This window comes from Pteronotus mesoamericanus, unplaced genomic scaffold, assembly GCF_021234165.1.
Source record: "Pteronotus mesoamericanus isolate MK-2021 breed Mesoamerican mustached bat unplaced genomic scaffold, CSHL_Meso_final contig_25, whole genome shotgun sequence".
Lineage (NCBI taxonomy): Eukaryota > Metazoa > Chordata > Mammalia > Chiroptera > Mormoopidae > Pteronotus > Pteronotus mesoamericanus.
This window is the reverse complement of record NW_026555105.1, coordinates 22,904,232-22,922,033: the sequence shown is the minus strand read 5'-3', so window position 1 is coordinate 22,922,033 and position 17,802 is coordinate 22,904,232. Positions and strand designations below refer to the sequence as shown.

Here is a 17,802-nt window from a genome sequence, read left to right as displayed (position 1 = left end):
ATATCTGTATCACAGGGATACCAGCAGGAGTTGAAAGAGAGAAAGAGATTGAGAACCTATTTAAAGTAATGACTAAAAACTTCCCTAACCTGGTGATGGAAAAAGGCACAGAATTCCAGGAAGGCAGAGAGTCCTGAACAAGATGAATGCAAAAAGGCCCACACCAAGACTCATCATAATTACAAGGGCAAAGGGTAAAGACAAAGAGAGAATATTAAAAGCAGCAAGAGAAACATAATTACCTACAAGGGAGCTCCCATAAGACTGCTAGCTGATTTCTCAGCAGAAACATTTCAGGCCAGAAGGGACTGGCATGAAATATTCGAAGTAATAAAAAGCAAGGACCTACAACCAATACTACTCTACCCAGCAAGGCTATCATTTAAAATTGAAGGAGAAATAAAGAACTTTACAGATGAGGAAAAGCTAAAGGAATTCATTACCACCAAACTAATACTACAAAAAATGTTAAAGGGTCTTCTTGAAAAAAAAAAAAAAAAGAGGAACATAAATATGAAGAATAAAACTGCAATAAATACGTGCCTATCAATAATCAATTTAAATATAAATGGATTAAATGCATCAATCAAAAGACATACACAGGGCCCTGGCTGGTGTGGCTCAGTGGACTGAGTGCCAGCCTGTGAACCAAAGGGTCACCTGTTTGATTCCTTGTCAGGGCACATGCCTAGGTTGCAGGCCGGGTCCCCAGGTCGGGGGCATGCAAGAGGCAACCGATCAATGTATCTCTAGCACATCAATGTTTTCCTCTCTTTCTCCCCCCCTCCCCCTCTATAAAGAAATAAAAATCTTTAAACAGAAAAAGACCCATAACACAGCTGAATGCATAAGAAAAGAAGACCCATATACAGGGTCTTGTCTGTATAGAAAATTAATAAATAATAATACAAGAATATACTCTATGTTTCACATACATCTGTAAACCTATTTTTGCCCTACCCTGTATATGCTGCCTACAAGAGATCCACCTTAAATCGAAAGATATACACAGACTGAGAGTAAAGGGCTGGAAAAAGATAATTCACACAATTTGAAATGAAAGGAAAAGTTGGCATAGCAATATTTACATTAGACAAAATAGACTGTAAAACAAAGGCTTTATTAAGAGACAAAGAAAAACACTGGCTAATGATAAAGGGACCCATCCAAAGACAGCGTATTACCCTTGTAACCATTTATGCACCCAACACAGGAGCACCTACATATATAAAGCAAATATTGATGGATATAAAGGGAAAGATCTACAGTGAAACAGTCAGAGTAGGGGATTTTAACACCCCACTGACATCAGTGATAGATATCCCAGACAGAAAATCAAAAAGAAAACAGTGGCCCTAAAAGACACACTAGGTCAGATGGATTAAATTGATATTTTCAGAGCATTTCATCCCAAAGTAGAAGAATATACATTCTTTTCAAGTGCACATGAAACATTTTCCAGGACAGACCACATGTTAAGATGCAAAACAAGTCTCAATAAATTTAAGAAGACTGAAATTATATCAAGCATCTTCTCTGACCAAAACAGCATTAAATTAGAAATCCATTCCAAGAAAAAAAACCCCTGAAAAACACACAAACACATGGGGACCAAATAACTTATTACTAAACAATGAATGTGTTAACAATGAGATCAAGGAAAAAAAATTAAAAAAATACCCTGAGACGAATGAAAACTGAAACAAAAAAAACAACATCTATGGGACACATAGAAATCAGTCTTCAGAGGGAAATTCATAGAATTACAGGTCTACCTCAAGAAACAAAAAATATCTCAATCTAATCTTGCATCTAAAGGAATTAGAAAAAGAACAACAAACAAAGCCCAAAGTGAGAAGAAATGAAATAATATCAGAGCAGAAATAAATAAAATCAGAAATGAAAGAGAACTGACACCAGAGAAGTACAAAGAATTTTAAGAAAATATTATGAACAAAACTATATGCCAATATTGGACACCCTGGAAGAAATGGATAAATTCCTAGAAACATATAATCTTCGAAAACCAAATCAAGAAGAAACAGAAAATCTGAACAGATCAATTACAACTAACGAAATAAAACACTCCCAACAAGCTCAAGTCCTGGACCAGATGGCTTCATAGGTGAATCTCACCAAACAGTCAAAGATGAACTATCCTTCTCAAACTATTCCAAAAGTTTTGAAAGAATGGAAGACTCCCAAGCTCATTTTACAAGGCCAGGATTATCCTAATTCCAAAACCAGATAAAGACATAAAATATATATATATAGGCCAATTTCCTGATGAACACAGATGCAAAAATCCTCAAAATGTTAGCAAACCAAATTCAGTAATACATTGAAAAGATTATACACCATGGCCCTGGTTGGTATGGCTCAGCAGACTGAGCGTCGGTCTGCAAACAAAGGGGTCACCAGTTCAATTTCTAGTCAGGACACATGCCTGGGGTGTAGGCCAGGTCCCCAGTAGGGGGCGAGTGAAAGGCAAATACACATTGATGTTTCTCTCCCTCTCTTTCTCCTTCCCTTCCCCCCCCTCTCTCTAAAAATAAATAAATAAAATCTTTTTTTTTAAAGAAAAGATCATACACCATGATCAAGTAGAGTTTATTCCTGGAATGCAAGGTTGGTACAATATCCATAAATCAGTTGATGGGATACACCACATAAACACAACAAAGGATAAAAGTCATCTGATCATATCAACAGATGCAGAAAAAGCATTTGACAAAAGCCAGCACACTTTTATGAGAAAAATTCTCAGCAAAGTGGAAATAGAGGTAACATACCTCAACATAACAAAGGCCACAGCTAATCTCAAACTCAACAAAGAAAAACTAAAAGTGTTTCTTTTAAGATCAGGCACAAGACAGGGCTGACCACTTTCACTACTCTTAATGCAACACAGCACTGGAAGTTGTAGCCACAGCAATCAGATAAAGAAGAAATTAAATATATTTAAATTGAATATGAGGAAGTAAAACTGTCATTATTTGCAGATGGCATGATACTATATATAGAGAACTCAAAAGATTCCACCAAAAAACTACCAGAATTGGTAAGTTCAGTAAAGCAGACAGATACAAAATAAATATTTAGAAATTGGTTGCATTTTTATATACCAATAGTGAACTATCAGAAAGAAAAACCAAGAAAACAATCTCACTGATAACTGCATCAAAAAAAAATAAAATACCTAGGAATAAATTTAACCAATGAGGTAGAAGACCTGTACTCAGAAAAGTGTAAGACACTGATGAAAGAAATTAAAGAAGATACTGTACAAATAAGTGGAAGCATATACCGTTCTCATGTATTGGAAGAATTACCATCATTAAAATGTCCATACTACCCAAAGCAATCTATAGATTCAATGTAATTCCTATCAAAATACCAATGATGTATTTCACAAAACCAGAATAATCCAAAATTTTTTATGAACAAAAGACCCCAAATAGGCACCACAATCTTAAGAACAAAGTTGGAGGTGTCAAGCTACCTGATATCAAACTATACTACAAGGTTATAGTAATCAAAACAGCATGCTCCTAAGAAAAAAAGATACATAAATCACTGGAACAGAATAGAAAGCAAAGAAATAAACTCACACCTATACGATCAATTAATATTTGACAAAAGAGGCAAGAACATGTAACTGGGTCTATTATAGATAGTCTATTAAATAAAGGGTGTTGGAAAAACTGGACAGGTATCATGCAAAAAAAATGAAACTAGACCACTTCTTACACCATATGCAACAATAAACTCAAAATGGATTAAAGAATTAAATGTAAGATTCAAAACCATAAAATTTGTAGAAGAAAACATAGGCAGTAAAATCTCTGACATTTCTTTTAGCAATATTTTTTTTATATTATCTCTTCAGACAAGGAAAAACAAAAAACAAATGGGACTACATCAAACTTAAAAGGTTTTGTACAGCAAAGGAAACCATCAACAAAACAAAAAGACAATCTACCAAATGGGAGAAGATATTCATAAATGATAAGTCCAATAAAGGATTAATATCCAAAATTTATAAAGAACTCACAGAACTAAACACCAAATTAACAATCCAATTGAAAAATGGGCCAGAGAACCTGAACTCACACTTCTCCAAAGAGAACATACACATGGCCAATAAACAAATGAAAAGATTCTCAACGTCACCAATCACCAGAGAAATGCAAATTAAAACCACAAAGAGTTATCACCTCACACCTGTCAGAATGGCTACTGTCAATAAATCAACAAAAAAAACAAGTGTCAGTGAAGATGTGGAGAAAACGGAACCCTTGTGCACTGTTGGTGGGAATGCAGTTTGGTGCAGCCACTATTAAAACAGTATGGAGGGTCCTCAAAAAAATTAGAAATGGAACTGCTTTATGACCCAGTGATTCTACTTCTGGGTATTTATCTGAAGAAATCCAAAACACTAATTCAAAATATATGCACCTGATGTTCACTGGAACATTCTTTACAATAGCCAAAAATATGGAAGCAACACAAGTGCGCATCAGTAAGACAAGTGGATAAAAAAGTTGTGGTACATATATACAATGGAACTTTACTTGGCCATAAAAAAGAATGAAATCTTACTACTTGCTACAGGACAGACAGACCTAGAGGGTATTATTCTAAGTGAAATACGCCAGTCACAGAAAGACAAATACCATGTGATTTCACTTACATGTGGACTCTAAAGAACAAAATATAGAAAACAGACTCATAAATACAGAGAACAAATTGATGGTTGCAGACGGTGGGGACCGGGTGAAAAAGGTGAAGGAGAGGGATTAAGAAATACAAATTGGTGGTTGTAGAATAGTCACAGGGATGTAAAGTACAGCCTAGGGAATGTAGTTAATATTTCAATAACTATGTATGGCACCAGGTGGATACTAGAAATACTGGGCGGAGCACTATGTGAAGTATAAGATTATCTGACCACTGTGTTACACACCTGAAACTAATACAAAATAATATTGAATGTAAACTGTAATTTTAAAAATAAATATAATTTTTTTTAGAAGAAAATAACAGTAGGGGATTAGGGAATGATGGGTTGAAATGGGCAGTGACTGGCTACTTTAGTCTGGGAAGTGTAAAGGACTTATGAGGTCTACATTGTGTGAAGTGAAGCATGCAAAGACTGGGCAAAGAGCTTTCTAGGCACAGGAACTGCAAGCATCATACCCCTTAGGAGCTTGGCAGGTTTAAGAAAAAGCACAAAAACCAGTTTTGGAAAAATGTGGCTGGAGAGGTAAGCAGGGGCCAGAAGACTTAGGGATTTGTAGACCATGGTAATGAGTGTGGATTTAATTCTGATTGTGATGAGAAACACTACATGATTGGAGGGCTTTGAACAGGAGAGAGAAATAACTGGATTTACATTATTTTAAAAGTTCAGCTAGCTAAATTACTCATAAACAGACATCATGAAGTGGGAGGTAATCTAATATGATCTTATGGATGCCAAGAACAGAGTTTTTCAGGAAGGAGGGAATAATCAGCTCAATCACATGTTACTGACAGATTAAGCAGAATGAAGACAGAGAAGTGAAAGTGAATTTAAAGGGACACAGAGAAAAGGAGCAGCATGTGGGAGGGAGATGTGGGGTTGAAGTCTCTTTTTTAAGAGGTGGGAGATTACCATGCTTATTTGTTGATGACAATTTTCAACACACCCTGGTGTGTGCCTCTCACCTTAAAATGAGCACTTAAATTGGCTGATTACTCCCTTCTCTTTGAAGAACTTGCCTTTCTGCTTCCACAACAAAGCACTCTTCTGATTTTCCTTCTATTTCTTGGCTGCTCCATCACATTTTCTTTGCTAGGTGATCTTCCAACACCAGATCTTTAAATGTCTGGTTTGCTCAGGGTTCTGTCCTTGGTACTCTCCTCTACACTCTCTGTAGCTTATCTGATCAGATGGCTGTAAGCAGAAATGATACACTAGCAATTCCCACACGTGCACTGCTTGGTTAGACCTCTCTTCTGAGCCTATATGCCATCTCCACTTTAAATTTCACAGGCAGTGCAAACTTTCTGCCTACAACGTTTCTCTTACCATTCAGTAGGCTAGCATTGACATCCACCCATCCTGTTGTTCAAGTAAGAAATGTGGAACTCCCCTTGATTTCCTCCACATGCTTATCTACTATGTCCAACCCAGATGCAAGTACTATGTTTTCAAGCTAAAACGAATGCTTCAAATTTGTTTGCCTTTTTTCCATTCTGTTGCCATCACTATAGTCTAAATCTCTATCCTATCTCATCTGGATCACAGTAAGCCTCTGTGCCTACAAAGCAGGCAGAGTGATCTCTAAGAAAGCAAATCAGATCGTGTTCCTCTCATATGTAAAACTTTTGGATGGTTCCCCAAACCTTTAGAAGGAAATCTATTATCCTAACCGTGGCCATAACAACCTCCCCCAGCCCTTGCTTACTCTTATCTCCTGCCACTCTTTCCTTGCTCACTAAACTTCAGTTACTAGCAACCTTCCAAGCTGAGATCATTCCTTCCTTAGGCCTGTGAATGTGATTCCTTCTGCTCTTACATTGCCTCCTTCCATTCTTTGCCTGACTAGCTCCTAGTTCTCATTTTAACTGTTATTTTTTCCTAGAGAGATCTTTTCTGTTTCCTAATACTAAATTATGATCCTAAATCTTGTTTCCTTGTCTCTAAACTTAGTTATTCTGAAGATTAAATGAGATTATCCATGTAAAGTTCTTGGCACAGTAACGAGTACACATGATGAGTTCTGTCAGGAAAAAGTTCAGCCATTGCTAACATAATGAGAATGGTTTGCTCAACATCCATGTAACCTGGCAGCTAAGGAGAGTGGACTGGAATGCATATGTGAACAATTACGACTTCACTGTAGAAGTCATGGGGGCAGTAGATGCCATTGAGTGAGCATGTGTACTGCGTGGCCATTGCATTCAAAATGACTGAGCAAGTATAGCAAGGGATCTATACCAAATTTTGCGTTAAGCTTAAACATTCCTCTGCGGAAATTACTTGGATGATTCAGAAGGCCGTAGCTATGGGCAACTGGTGACTGGCAGCTTCATCACAACAACACACCTGCTCATGCATCATGACTCGTGCAGTTTTTTTGAGAAATATCAAATCACCCAGGTGACTCAGACCCCCTACAGTTCAGATTTGGTGCCCTGTGACTTCTGGCTTTTCCCAAAATTAAAATCACGTTTGAAAGGGAGGAAATTTCAGAATGTTGATGAGATTCAGGAAAATATAATGAGACAGCTAATGGTGACTGGGAGAACTTTGTGAAGTCCCAAGGTACCTACTTTGAAGGGGACTTAGGTGTCATCGTACCTTCGTATTATGTACTCAGAACACTCTCCCAGAACACTCTGTTATTTCCCTTGATATTGCTTCTGTTATTACTTTCACACTTGTGATTACATATTTATTTGAATTTAATTAATGAGTGCCCCTTCTTTAAACGATAAATTCTTTAAGGACAAGCATTACATATCTGCTTTGTTTCTCACTATATACCTAAAACCTAGCACAAAATTTTACCCACAGTTGGCAATAAATACTGAACTACACTGAGTGAATGAATAAATGAATTAATTACTGACCTATCATTAAATATATCTTCATTAAATGCCAATCAGAGGGATGTATAGCGAGTATTAAAAGAATTTAAAACATCTAGCTTGAGTTGGTTAGCTGAATCAATAATTTTACTTACACTCTTCCCAAAAAGGACACTGAAATAATATAAGAAAATAAACATATTAACAAACTAAAAGCATTTTGGGAAGTCAGCAAAGGATGGCATCAGTAGACCAAAAACTTTGAGGGGTTTATGGAAGGCCAAACAGATGGGACTGGACTGCTGAGGAGATCTATCGAAGCTGAAGAACCTGTATCTGAAAGGTAAGTACTTGTTCTAATAGTCTGGGCCTGGAAACACCTCAAGCTCAGAGTCAACTGGGAGTGCGGATGAAAGTGAGCATTGGTGTAGGAGGATGGTATTTAACCAAAGGCTTGCCAAAGCAGAATCAGTACTCCCACAGGTTGAGTAATAAGCAGTGGTGTCCCATCCAGACTCAGCTGGAGAAAGAGCTCTATTGAGAGTGGGGGCAGGGGAGGTTGGCACAGAGACTGCTAATTCTTTTTTCCCCCTTTATTTTGATTTTTTTGTTTCCTCTTGCACCCCCTACCTGGGACCTGGCCTGCAACCCAGGTATGTGCCTTGACTGGGAATTGAACCAGAGACCTTTTGGTTCACAGGCCAGCACTCAGTCCACTGAGCCACACCAACCAGGGTTAAATTGTTTAAAACACACACACACACACACACACACACACACACACACACACACACACACACACACACACACACACTAAAGTGAGTACTACAATACATCACTATGTACTTATCCTTCACTTCAACATTATCACTATATGCCAGTTTTTAAAATCTATATCAGGGTTTCTCAACCTCGCACTAATGAAATTTTGGGTTAGATAATTTTCTGTTATTGGAGGCTGTCATGGGCACTGTGAGATGTTTAAGAATATACCTGGCCTCTACCTACTAGATGTCAGGAGCAAACTAATTATGATGACTAAAAATAATCTCTAGACACTGCTAACTGTCCTCTGGGGGAAAACTGCCCTGAGTTGAGAACCACTGTTCCATGTCCATCTCACTGGATTATTTTAAAGCAAATCTGAGACATCATAACAACTGAAATCACTTTAGTGTGTATCACTAAGAGATAAGAATTCTTAACATAATCATAACACCCATTATCCAACTTTTAAAAACCAACACAAATTCCTTACTATAATCTAATATTCAGTTACTGCCCTGTCTCATACACATTTTCTTTTCTTTTCTTTTGGCTTGGTTGGAACTGACATCCAGAGAGGATCTATGTATTGCACATGACTGCTAGGTATACTAAGTCCACAGAGGGTTTCCTGGGTGGCCCTGAAGGCAGAGCTAATTCTAGAGGCCTCAAGAAATGAAGGGGAAAAGAGAAAAGGTAACTCCGCCTAGAGGATAACTGTGTCCAACTTCCTAAACCATGACTGAACCCCTAGTTTAGGATATATCCCTGTTTGTCCTCCTGAAGGGACACCTACTATGAGCACAATCCAGTCCAGCCAATGTACCAGAGCAAAGCTTAACCACAGCCCTACAGGTGACCTTTACAAAAACTAAAGACAGCAATGGTAGTCTTGGGAAGAAGAGGTAATACAAAAAATAGAATAAATCTTTAAAGATGTATTGCAGTTTGTGCAAGTTAAGCACTGTTAATTGTTTTAGGCCACACTCTAAAACAAGGAGCAATCTCACTGCTGTCAGGATGTCCACTATTAAAAAACAACCAACCACCTCCAGAAAATAACAGGTGTTTGCCAGAATGTGGCGAAACTGGAACCCTTGTGAACTGTTGGTGGACATGTAAAATGGTACATAAAAAATAAAAATTAAATTACCACATGATCCAGCAATTCCACTTCTGAATATATGCCCAAAATAATTAAAAGCAGGGTCTTGAAGCCCCGGCCAATGTGGCTCAGCTGGTTGGGCACTGTCCCACAAACTGAAAGGCTGCCAATTAGATTCCCACTTAAGGCACATGCCTGGGTTGCAGGCTTGGTCTCTGTGGTCCGGGCATGTATGGAAGGCAACTAATCGATGCTTTTCTTTCTGTCTTTCTCCCTCCCCTCTCCGCTCTCTAAATAATAAATTAAAAAAAATTTTTTTTAAAAAGCAGGGTCTTGAAGAGATATTTGGACACTCATGCTCATAGCAGCATTACAACAGCTAAAATGCAGAAACAACCAATTTTCCATTGATGGATGAACAAATAAGCAAAATATGGTATAGACATATAATGGAATATTTTAGCCTTAAAAAGGAAGGAAATTCTGAGACATACAACAGAACCTTGAGGACACCGTGCTAAGAAAATAAGCCAGTCTCTGTCTCTGTCTCTGTCTATCTCTGTCTCTGTCTCTGTCTCTGTCTCTCTCTCTCTCTCTCTCTCTCACACACACACACACACACACACACACACACACACACACACACACACACACACAGTATGATTCCATTAACAGAAGAGTTAAATTCAGAGATAGAAGGCAGAATAGTAGTTGCCAGGGACTGGGAAGATGGGAAACTGGGTAGTTACTGTTTAGTAGGTATGGAGCTCCAATTTTACACGATAAAAAAGGTTATGGAGATGGATGGTAGCGATTCTTGCACAAAAATGTCAATGAACTCCACACCAATGAACTGTACACTTAAAAATGGTTAAAACAGTACATTTTCTGTGTACTTTACCATTTGTAGCATTGTGACAAAAAATGGAGGAGAAAGAGCAATCTGGGAATTAAGAAAGAGTTCTTAGAAAACTAAAACATGAGTAGGGGAAAAATAATCTCAGTAGAAAGGCTGAAAAAGAGAACAGACATAACAAAACAAATTGGTATTGTGGAAGACCAAATCATGTAGCTTCCCAGAACACAGAGCACCAGTGAAAGTGAGATGGAAACTGTGAGAGCAAAGAGACAAGTTAGATAGATCTAGGAGCTCTCACATCTGTTCAATGAGTTCCCAAAGAAAACAGTAAGGAGGCAGGGGAAGAAATTACACAAGAAAGTTCCCTGAGTTATCAGGCCAAAAGAAACCATACAAGTTGAGAAGTAATATTGCAGAAAAAGATCTTTACCTAGATGCATCCTGAGAAAACTTTAGAAAATCTGGATTGAAATCAACCAACCACAAGACATCCTTAAAAACTTCCAACAGAACAAAGAAGGTTCCACACAGAGAAATGAGAATCAGGTTCACGTATGATCACTTATCTAAAATACCAATGCTAAGAGTCGATGGTGTACTATAAAGTTCTTAGGAAGGACTTTGAACCTAGAGTTATTTACTGAGCCAAATTTTAATTTCAGCATGAGGTCAAAAGAAAGCCATCTCCAGAGCTCAGGACTTTGGGGTCACACAGACCCGAGGGTTCAAATCTCTATCACCCTACTTAGTAGCAGTGTAACAATCTCTTGGAACCTTTGCGGAATGCTTTATGAAATGCAAATAGGAGTATATTATCCTTCTACACCCTTTAGAGTTAATGTAAGATTTAAAAGAAGCAACATTTGCAAAGTACTGATATGAAGGGAAAAGCTTTAGCCTTGGGATCCAGAAGCTCACATATTCTAGCTTCCTATCTCGGGCAGGTCTCTCTGTCTATAACAGAGAAACTATATCCCAAATGTTGCCGACCATTTGTTTTTTTTCCCCCTTTTAAATTCCATTTTATTATTTATGCTATTACAGTTACCCACTTTTTCCTCCCTTTCCCCCTTCATCCAGTCTGCCACTCCCTCAGGCAATCCCCATACCATTGCCCACGTCCATGGATGTCTGTTCTTCGGCTACTCTCTTCACCTTCTTTCAGCCAGTCCCCATCTCCTCCCTCTCCTCTTAGAGCTGTCAGTCTGTTCCATATTACTATACCTCTGATTCTGTTTTGCTCGTTAGTTTATTTCATTCATTAGATTCCACATATAAGTGAGATCATATGGTATTTGTCTTTCACTGGCCGGCTTATTCTCTAGGTCCATCCATGCTGTAGTAAAAGGTGGGTCCCTTCTTTTTTACCACTGCATAGTATTCCATTGTGTAAATATACCATTGTTTTTTTTATCCACTCATCTACTGATGGGCACTTACACTGTTTCTAGATTTATAGTAAATAACCCTGCTATAAACATAGTGGTGCATATATTCTTTTGAATTGGTGTTTCAGGCCACCACTTGTTTTTATAAATAAAATTTTATTGGAGCACAGCTATAGTCATTCATTTACATATTGCCTACAGCTGCTTTTCCACTACAAAGGTAAAGCTGAGTAGATGTGACAGAGATAGTATGGTCAAAAAACTGATAATTATTTCTTATCTGGCCCTTGATAGAAAAAGTTTGCTGAACCCTGATCTAGAATGGTATTATCACTTCTCCTCTTACAAGATTCTAGCACAAATGTCACTTTTTGGTAATTGCTTCTTTCTTATACATCCATAATACTACCTACCTACTCTGCTACAACTCAAAACATTGAATTAAAGTAATTGATTATGTGACTATTATAAACTTTGAGGGCATGGATTCAGTATTACCCCCTGATATCTTTCATTCAATAAATATATCTTGTGTGGTAGCTGTGTCAAGCAGGTCCTATGAATACGGTAGTGAACAAATAAAAATTCCTTGTCCTTATGAAGCTTGTATTAGTAGAGGAGAGAGGACAACAGACAACTAAAGAAATATATAATAGGGTAGTGATAAGTGCTATGAAGAAAAACAGTAAGGCATGAAAAAAGAGGGAATGGTGGGAGGTATTCTATGATGTAAGATGGGGTGGTCAGAAAAAGTCCTGAATGAATGAATAAAGAATCAGGAAGGCAATGTGACAAAAAGAGTCAACTAGCCAGATAAGTTAGAAATTAATAAAAATTATTAATTAACATTTAAACACTTATGTAGGAGGCATAGAGCAAGGTACCGCACACATATGACTCAATTATTGTAAAACCTGTAAGATACCATTATTAACCTTATTTTATGGATAAGGGAACTGAACAGAGAGATTAACTTGCCCATATTACACATCTGCAAATCTAAAGCAAGACCACATAGTTGCCCCATTCTCCAGGCCCTTCATAAACTACAAGACCAGGGAACAATGACATTTTTGGTACAGTTAAAGATAACATAAATAGTAAAGATGTCCTTAGGCCACTGTGAGGGAAGGAGACTTAGATCCATTAAAATAGGAGAACTTACAGCTTCCTCTATCAAATATCAGACTTGGAGGTAGGCTCAGGATCCAGTCATCCTTCTAGGGCTCATCCTCTCATCATGCTCAGGCTTGTCCTGGTCTGGTTCCTCTGGAGATGTAGCCCTGCACGGTACAGGCTGGCGCAGGCAAGGTCGGCACACTGGTCCAGTCCCTGCTGTCCCCTCCCCCAATCCGTTCTAGCAAAATTCCGCTTCCAAGACTTAGGCCAGGGGTCAACATTTCAAAAATATTAAAATGGTGTTCTGGGACCACAGATGTCTATTTGCTATAACCCCTTTCCAAGAAACAAAGGGTTATATTATTCTAAGGGCTTATAAGTAGCCAGATGAGTCACTTAAGGAGTTATAGACACATTTTACTCAACTATAAAAATAGTAAGTGAAATAAAACCCATACTTCTCTAGCCTTATGCTAGAAGTATGTTAGTAGAAGTAGTTAACAACTCACAAAGGCAGAAATGTAATGCTGTTCTAAGTGCATCCTATCGGCTCTAAAAACAGCAAAAGTTACCAGGGCGCCTTAAGAAGCCAAACCACCGGGCTGAGCCCAATCACTTGTTGGCTAGGGCCAAATTACCATTCAGAAGCCTTAATTTCTATTGCCCATCTACCTTCTCTAAGGCTCCTGGAGTTACATTTCTTAAAAAAAAAAAAAAAAAAATCTGACCACGTTACTTCCTATCTTACCATCACCAGGAGATGCCCTGACTCCTGAGCTCAATGTACCACCAGGTCCAACTGTGCACTGTTCCTCAAACACATGACTTGCTCTTTCATGTCTCCTTGCTTTTATCCTACTTGGTGCATCCTCATTTTCCTCAGTGACTACATTAATTTGAACTGCCCAAAGCTCACCTCTGTGCCTTGTTCCCACTCTCCAGGTACAATAATTAAGTCTTTTAAGCTCTCTCACAGCACTTTATGTGCTATATTCAATAGCATGTAGCTGAGTGGACTTTTTGGTTGTTGGTGTTCACGTTTCTTCCATGGGACATTTTTCTTTCTGGAATCCTCAGCATCCAACAAGTGCTGAATGAATACATTATTAAAGGTGTTTTTAGGGAAAGCCATCATAAATGGAGATCAAAATAATAATGTCACTTACTATGATAATCCAAAAATACCTCTTTAACCAAGAATGTTGACCCTTCTCTAAACTGCAACTCTAGCAAATTACTGAAGGAAAAAGCCAGGGGGATCAGGTGATCTAATCTGATAGCTGATAAACTTTAAAGAGCCTCTGGGATTCAGTAGAAAGTTTATCCTGCCCAGTAGTTCAAGGACTCCTTCACAAATATGAGGAGAATACTATTTCCAGATTTGAAAAAAAAAGTTACAGAAAAGATTATAGCAGGTCCTCAAATAATGTTGTTTCATTCAATGTCATTTCATTATAGCACTGATGAAATGTCTAGGAACTTGGTTTTGTTATATGTAGCAGAACCTATCAGTAGTGTCAAGTGAGGACTTATATTTAAAATAATTTCAAGTATAGTTAACAGCTTTATCCAGTATTCTTGCTCTTTAACAAATATCAGTTATAAGGTCTTCATGTAAAAATCCTATTATTTAAAAAAAGCTATTAAAATAAAAAGTAGGTTTATGGAGAATTTTGTTTAAAATATGCAGCGAAGAGAATTAGGTAACGTCTACAGTTGTGCTGGTATGGCTGCTTGCTACATGACCCTGCCTTAGGAGCTGCCTTGCACACCAGCCTCCAGGAACCCTAGGAGTGTCCTTATTTCTGCTAGTTCTGAATGAATGGCTAAGATTCCTGATCTCCTTAATCTCCCACCTAATAGTAACAATAACGGAGTGGTGATGGTAGTAGGTAGCAGTGTAAAAGAAACACTTGCTGAGCAACAGCTATGCTCCAACGTAGCACTAGATCAAGCCGTTTGTGTTACTTCACTCTCCACAACAACCCTATAAAGAAAATTGTTCCTATCCTAGTTTGCAAATGGTTAAATGAGACTCAGGGAAGTTAAATACCTATCCCACCCTACTGGTAAGTGGTAGAGTCAACAACACAAAAGCCCAGGTGGTTTAGCTCCAAAGCCCATGGTTTTTTTTTAACCACTGCATACACTTCCTCTCCAAATATCCCACTGTGCCACTCACTCCTTGGCCTGCGTACATATATCAAACTCATTCAATAGCGTTTCCTTAGATGGGAATATCTCTATTGGAATATCTCTATTTATGAATGGGAGGATGCATCACTATCTTGCTCAAACTTCATGGGAATAGTAGTGGATGTTACAGATTCTCTCCTTGAGGACCAAAGAACCTAGTCCCGCAGTTGCTGGATTAGCAGCTAACTGCTCTCAGCCAAGTTCTTCCCCAGGAATTGTCCTTGGCCTAAGAGAGTAGCCTGGCCCGGGGAAAAGATCCCGCAACCTCCAATTCCAGCTCCAGCTCCTGTGGGACTGGCTGAGGCCTTTGCCGTCTTTGCTCTGACTGTATGACATCTCATTTCCTCCCTCTACCCACTATTACTGCCTTTACTGCCTCACAGGTGCTATAGAGAGAAAATGCTTCCCAATAAACTTGCTGTATGCAAATCTCTGTCTCAGAGTTTGTTTTCCCTAGAACAAAACTAATAAAATTGAGATGTAAAACTACATGAATACTAACAGCTAGAGAGTATACTCATGGCCACTGACTTCACGGTGAAGAGGTACGTGGTAGATAACGCCAAAACTGATTTATGCATTACTATATATTACACAAATCATCCAAATTAACACCAGTAAAAACACACTGAAATAAAAGAACTGGTAACGAAAAGACAAATATTGTATGCTTCCACTTAAATTAGAGACAGAATAGTGAAATCCATAAACACAGAAAGCAGAATGGTGGTTGTCAGGGGCTAAAGGGAAGGAGAAATGTGGTACTGAATGGGTCACAGAGTTTCAGTTTGGGATGACAAAGTTCTGGAGATAATGGTTGGTGAGGGTTGCACAATGTGAATGCCACTGAACTGTACAGTTAAAATGGCAAATTTTATATTATATGTATTTTAATCACAATTAGAACAAAAGCTGGTTCTACCAATGCATTCAAACAAAGTAATTTGGAATACATTTAAAAAAAATACACACGAGAAAATATCAGTTCTTGGTCTTCAAAAAAAAAGGAAGCAAAGTTGCCTGCCTCTCTTCCTGTCCTTTTTTTCCTTTCTGCTTTGACAATTAAGACACCAGCTATACCCTGGCCGGTGTGGCTCCGTTGATTGGAGCACCCTCCCATAAACCAAAAGGTCACGGGTTCGATTCCCAGTCAGGGCACATGCCTAGGATGCAGGTTCCTCTGGCTGGGGTCTAGTCAAGGGGCGTAGGAGAGGTAACCGATCTTAGAAGTTTCTCTCACATGGATGTTTCTGTCCCTCTCTCTCTCCCTGCCTTCCCCAACCATTGCTGTTCAAAGGCATCACAAAGGCCAGTGCATGAAAACTTACAACCCTGAATCTGCACAGAAATAACTTGCTCAGCAAACCCATTATCATGCAAATATTTCAAAACAATTGCCTTGTTTCTCAAAAATCATTTGCCTTTAAAATTAGAACATGATATCAAAATTCACAGCAATATTGCCCTGACCAAGGGTAGTCTGAGATGGTTGATCATTGTCCCATGGGGCAGAAGGTCAATTCCCTGTCAGGGCAGAGGCGTGTATGCCAACATGTCCCCAGGTGGGGCTGGTGAGAGAGACAGCCAGTTGATGCTTCTCTCACGCACTGATCTGTCTCCCCCTCTCTTTCTCCCTCCCCTCCTCTCTGGCTAAAAAAAAATTTTTAATTAAGAATTTTAAAAAAAGGAAGTTTAATAAAAAATTTTTTACAGCAATACTGTAAGATCTGCTCTGGTACAACTGTCATTACATATGGGGCTTTAGCAACTTCTGAGAATATGTATGCCTCTTCATTTTTCTGTTTGGTCAAAGGTAATTATAAAAAATTATTTTTTTAATTTAAAAGGAGATTTATTATATTAGTATGTCACAATTAGCAATAATCTTGATAATTAGTATAATTGTATTTCTTCTTAATCACAGTATTGAAACTATTCAAATCTATATTAGTTAGCTAGGTAAAACAGGGATATCTGGGGCAAGAGAAAGGCTGAATATTAAGAAAATAAACGCTAAGAAGAAGGAATCACAGATCTTATGTTTAATCTTGAAGCCTAACACTTCGTCTTACTTCTATATTTAACAGTCAGAATCTGGAAAGAAAGTAAGCCTAGCCAGGATACTGCATTAATCCAATATAGTTCCTGAGTTTAGGAAAGTGAGAGCTCGAAAACAGAAGGAACTCTGTACACACTATGGTAACATCGTATTATTCCTCACTAAATACAGCGGTAGGTGGACAACACATAAAGGGTTAGAGTAACTATTTTTCTGATTCAAATGCTCCCTACTTAGTGGGACTTTATAAGCCTTCAAATGCTCCATTACTTAATTATGGAGGAAAAAATGCGCATGGTTAAATAATGGAATCAGAAAAAAAATACCTCAAAAAGTCTAATTTGATAAAAGTAGGAAATCATGATGAGAAAGATTGTTTCACAGATTAACATTTTCTAAACTCAAATGCAATTGGATGATTTCTCTTTCTTTTATGCTCTTTGTAGCTTTACTGTTGTCCTAAGCAAAACATGCCACTTCTACAGATGTGAACTCACACACTTTGTTCTCTGGTGACCAGGGATTTGGCAGTACTGCTTAGACCACTGACACAGCATTTCCAGTAATAGAGGCTTTACACTAAAGGGTTGAAAATCCATGAAATCCCAATGAAGTGACAAAAGGTCAATATTTTAGAGTAGGCTAACAACACAAAGGCAGAGGCTGTTTAAAGGTAACTATGGCCTAGAGATTAGTAATTAACTATGGAGTATAAATTATGGCCTAATGTCAC

At 38.1% G+C, this 17,802-nt stretch overlaps 1 protein-coding gene across 7 annotated transcripts in view; it reads right to left on the bottom strand.

Moving 5' to 3' along the window:
• Positions 1–17,802, bottom strand: part of PTPRA (protein tyrosine phosphatase receptor type A) — a 128,777-nt gene that overhangs the window by 44,554 nt on the left and 66,421 nt on the right. The window lies entirely within an intron of this gene.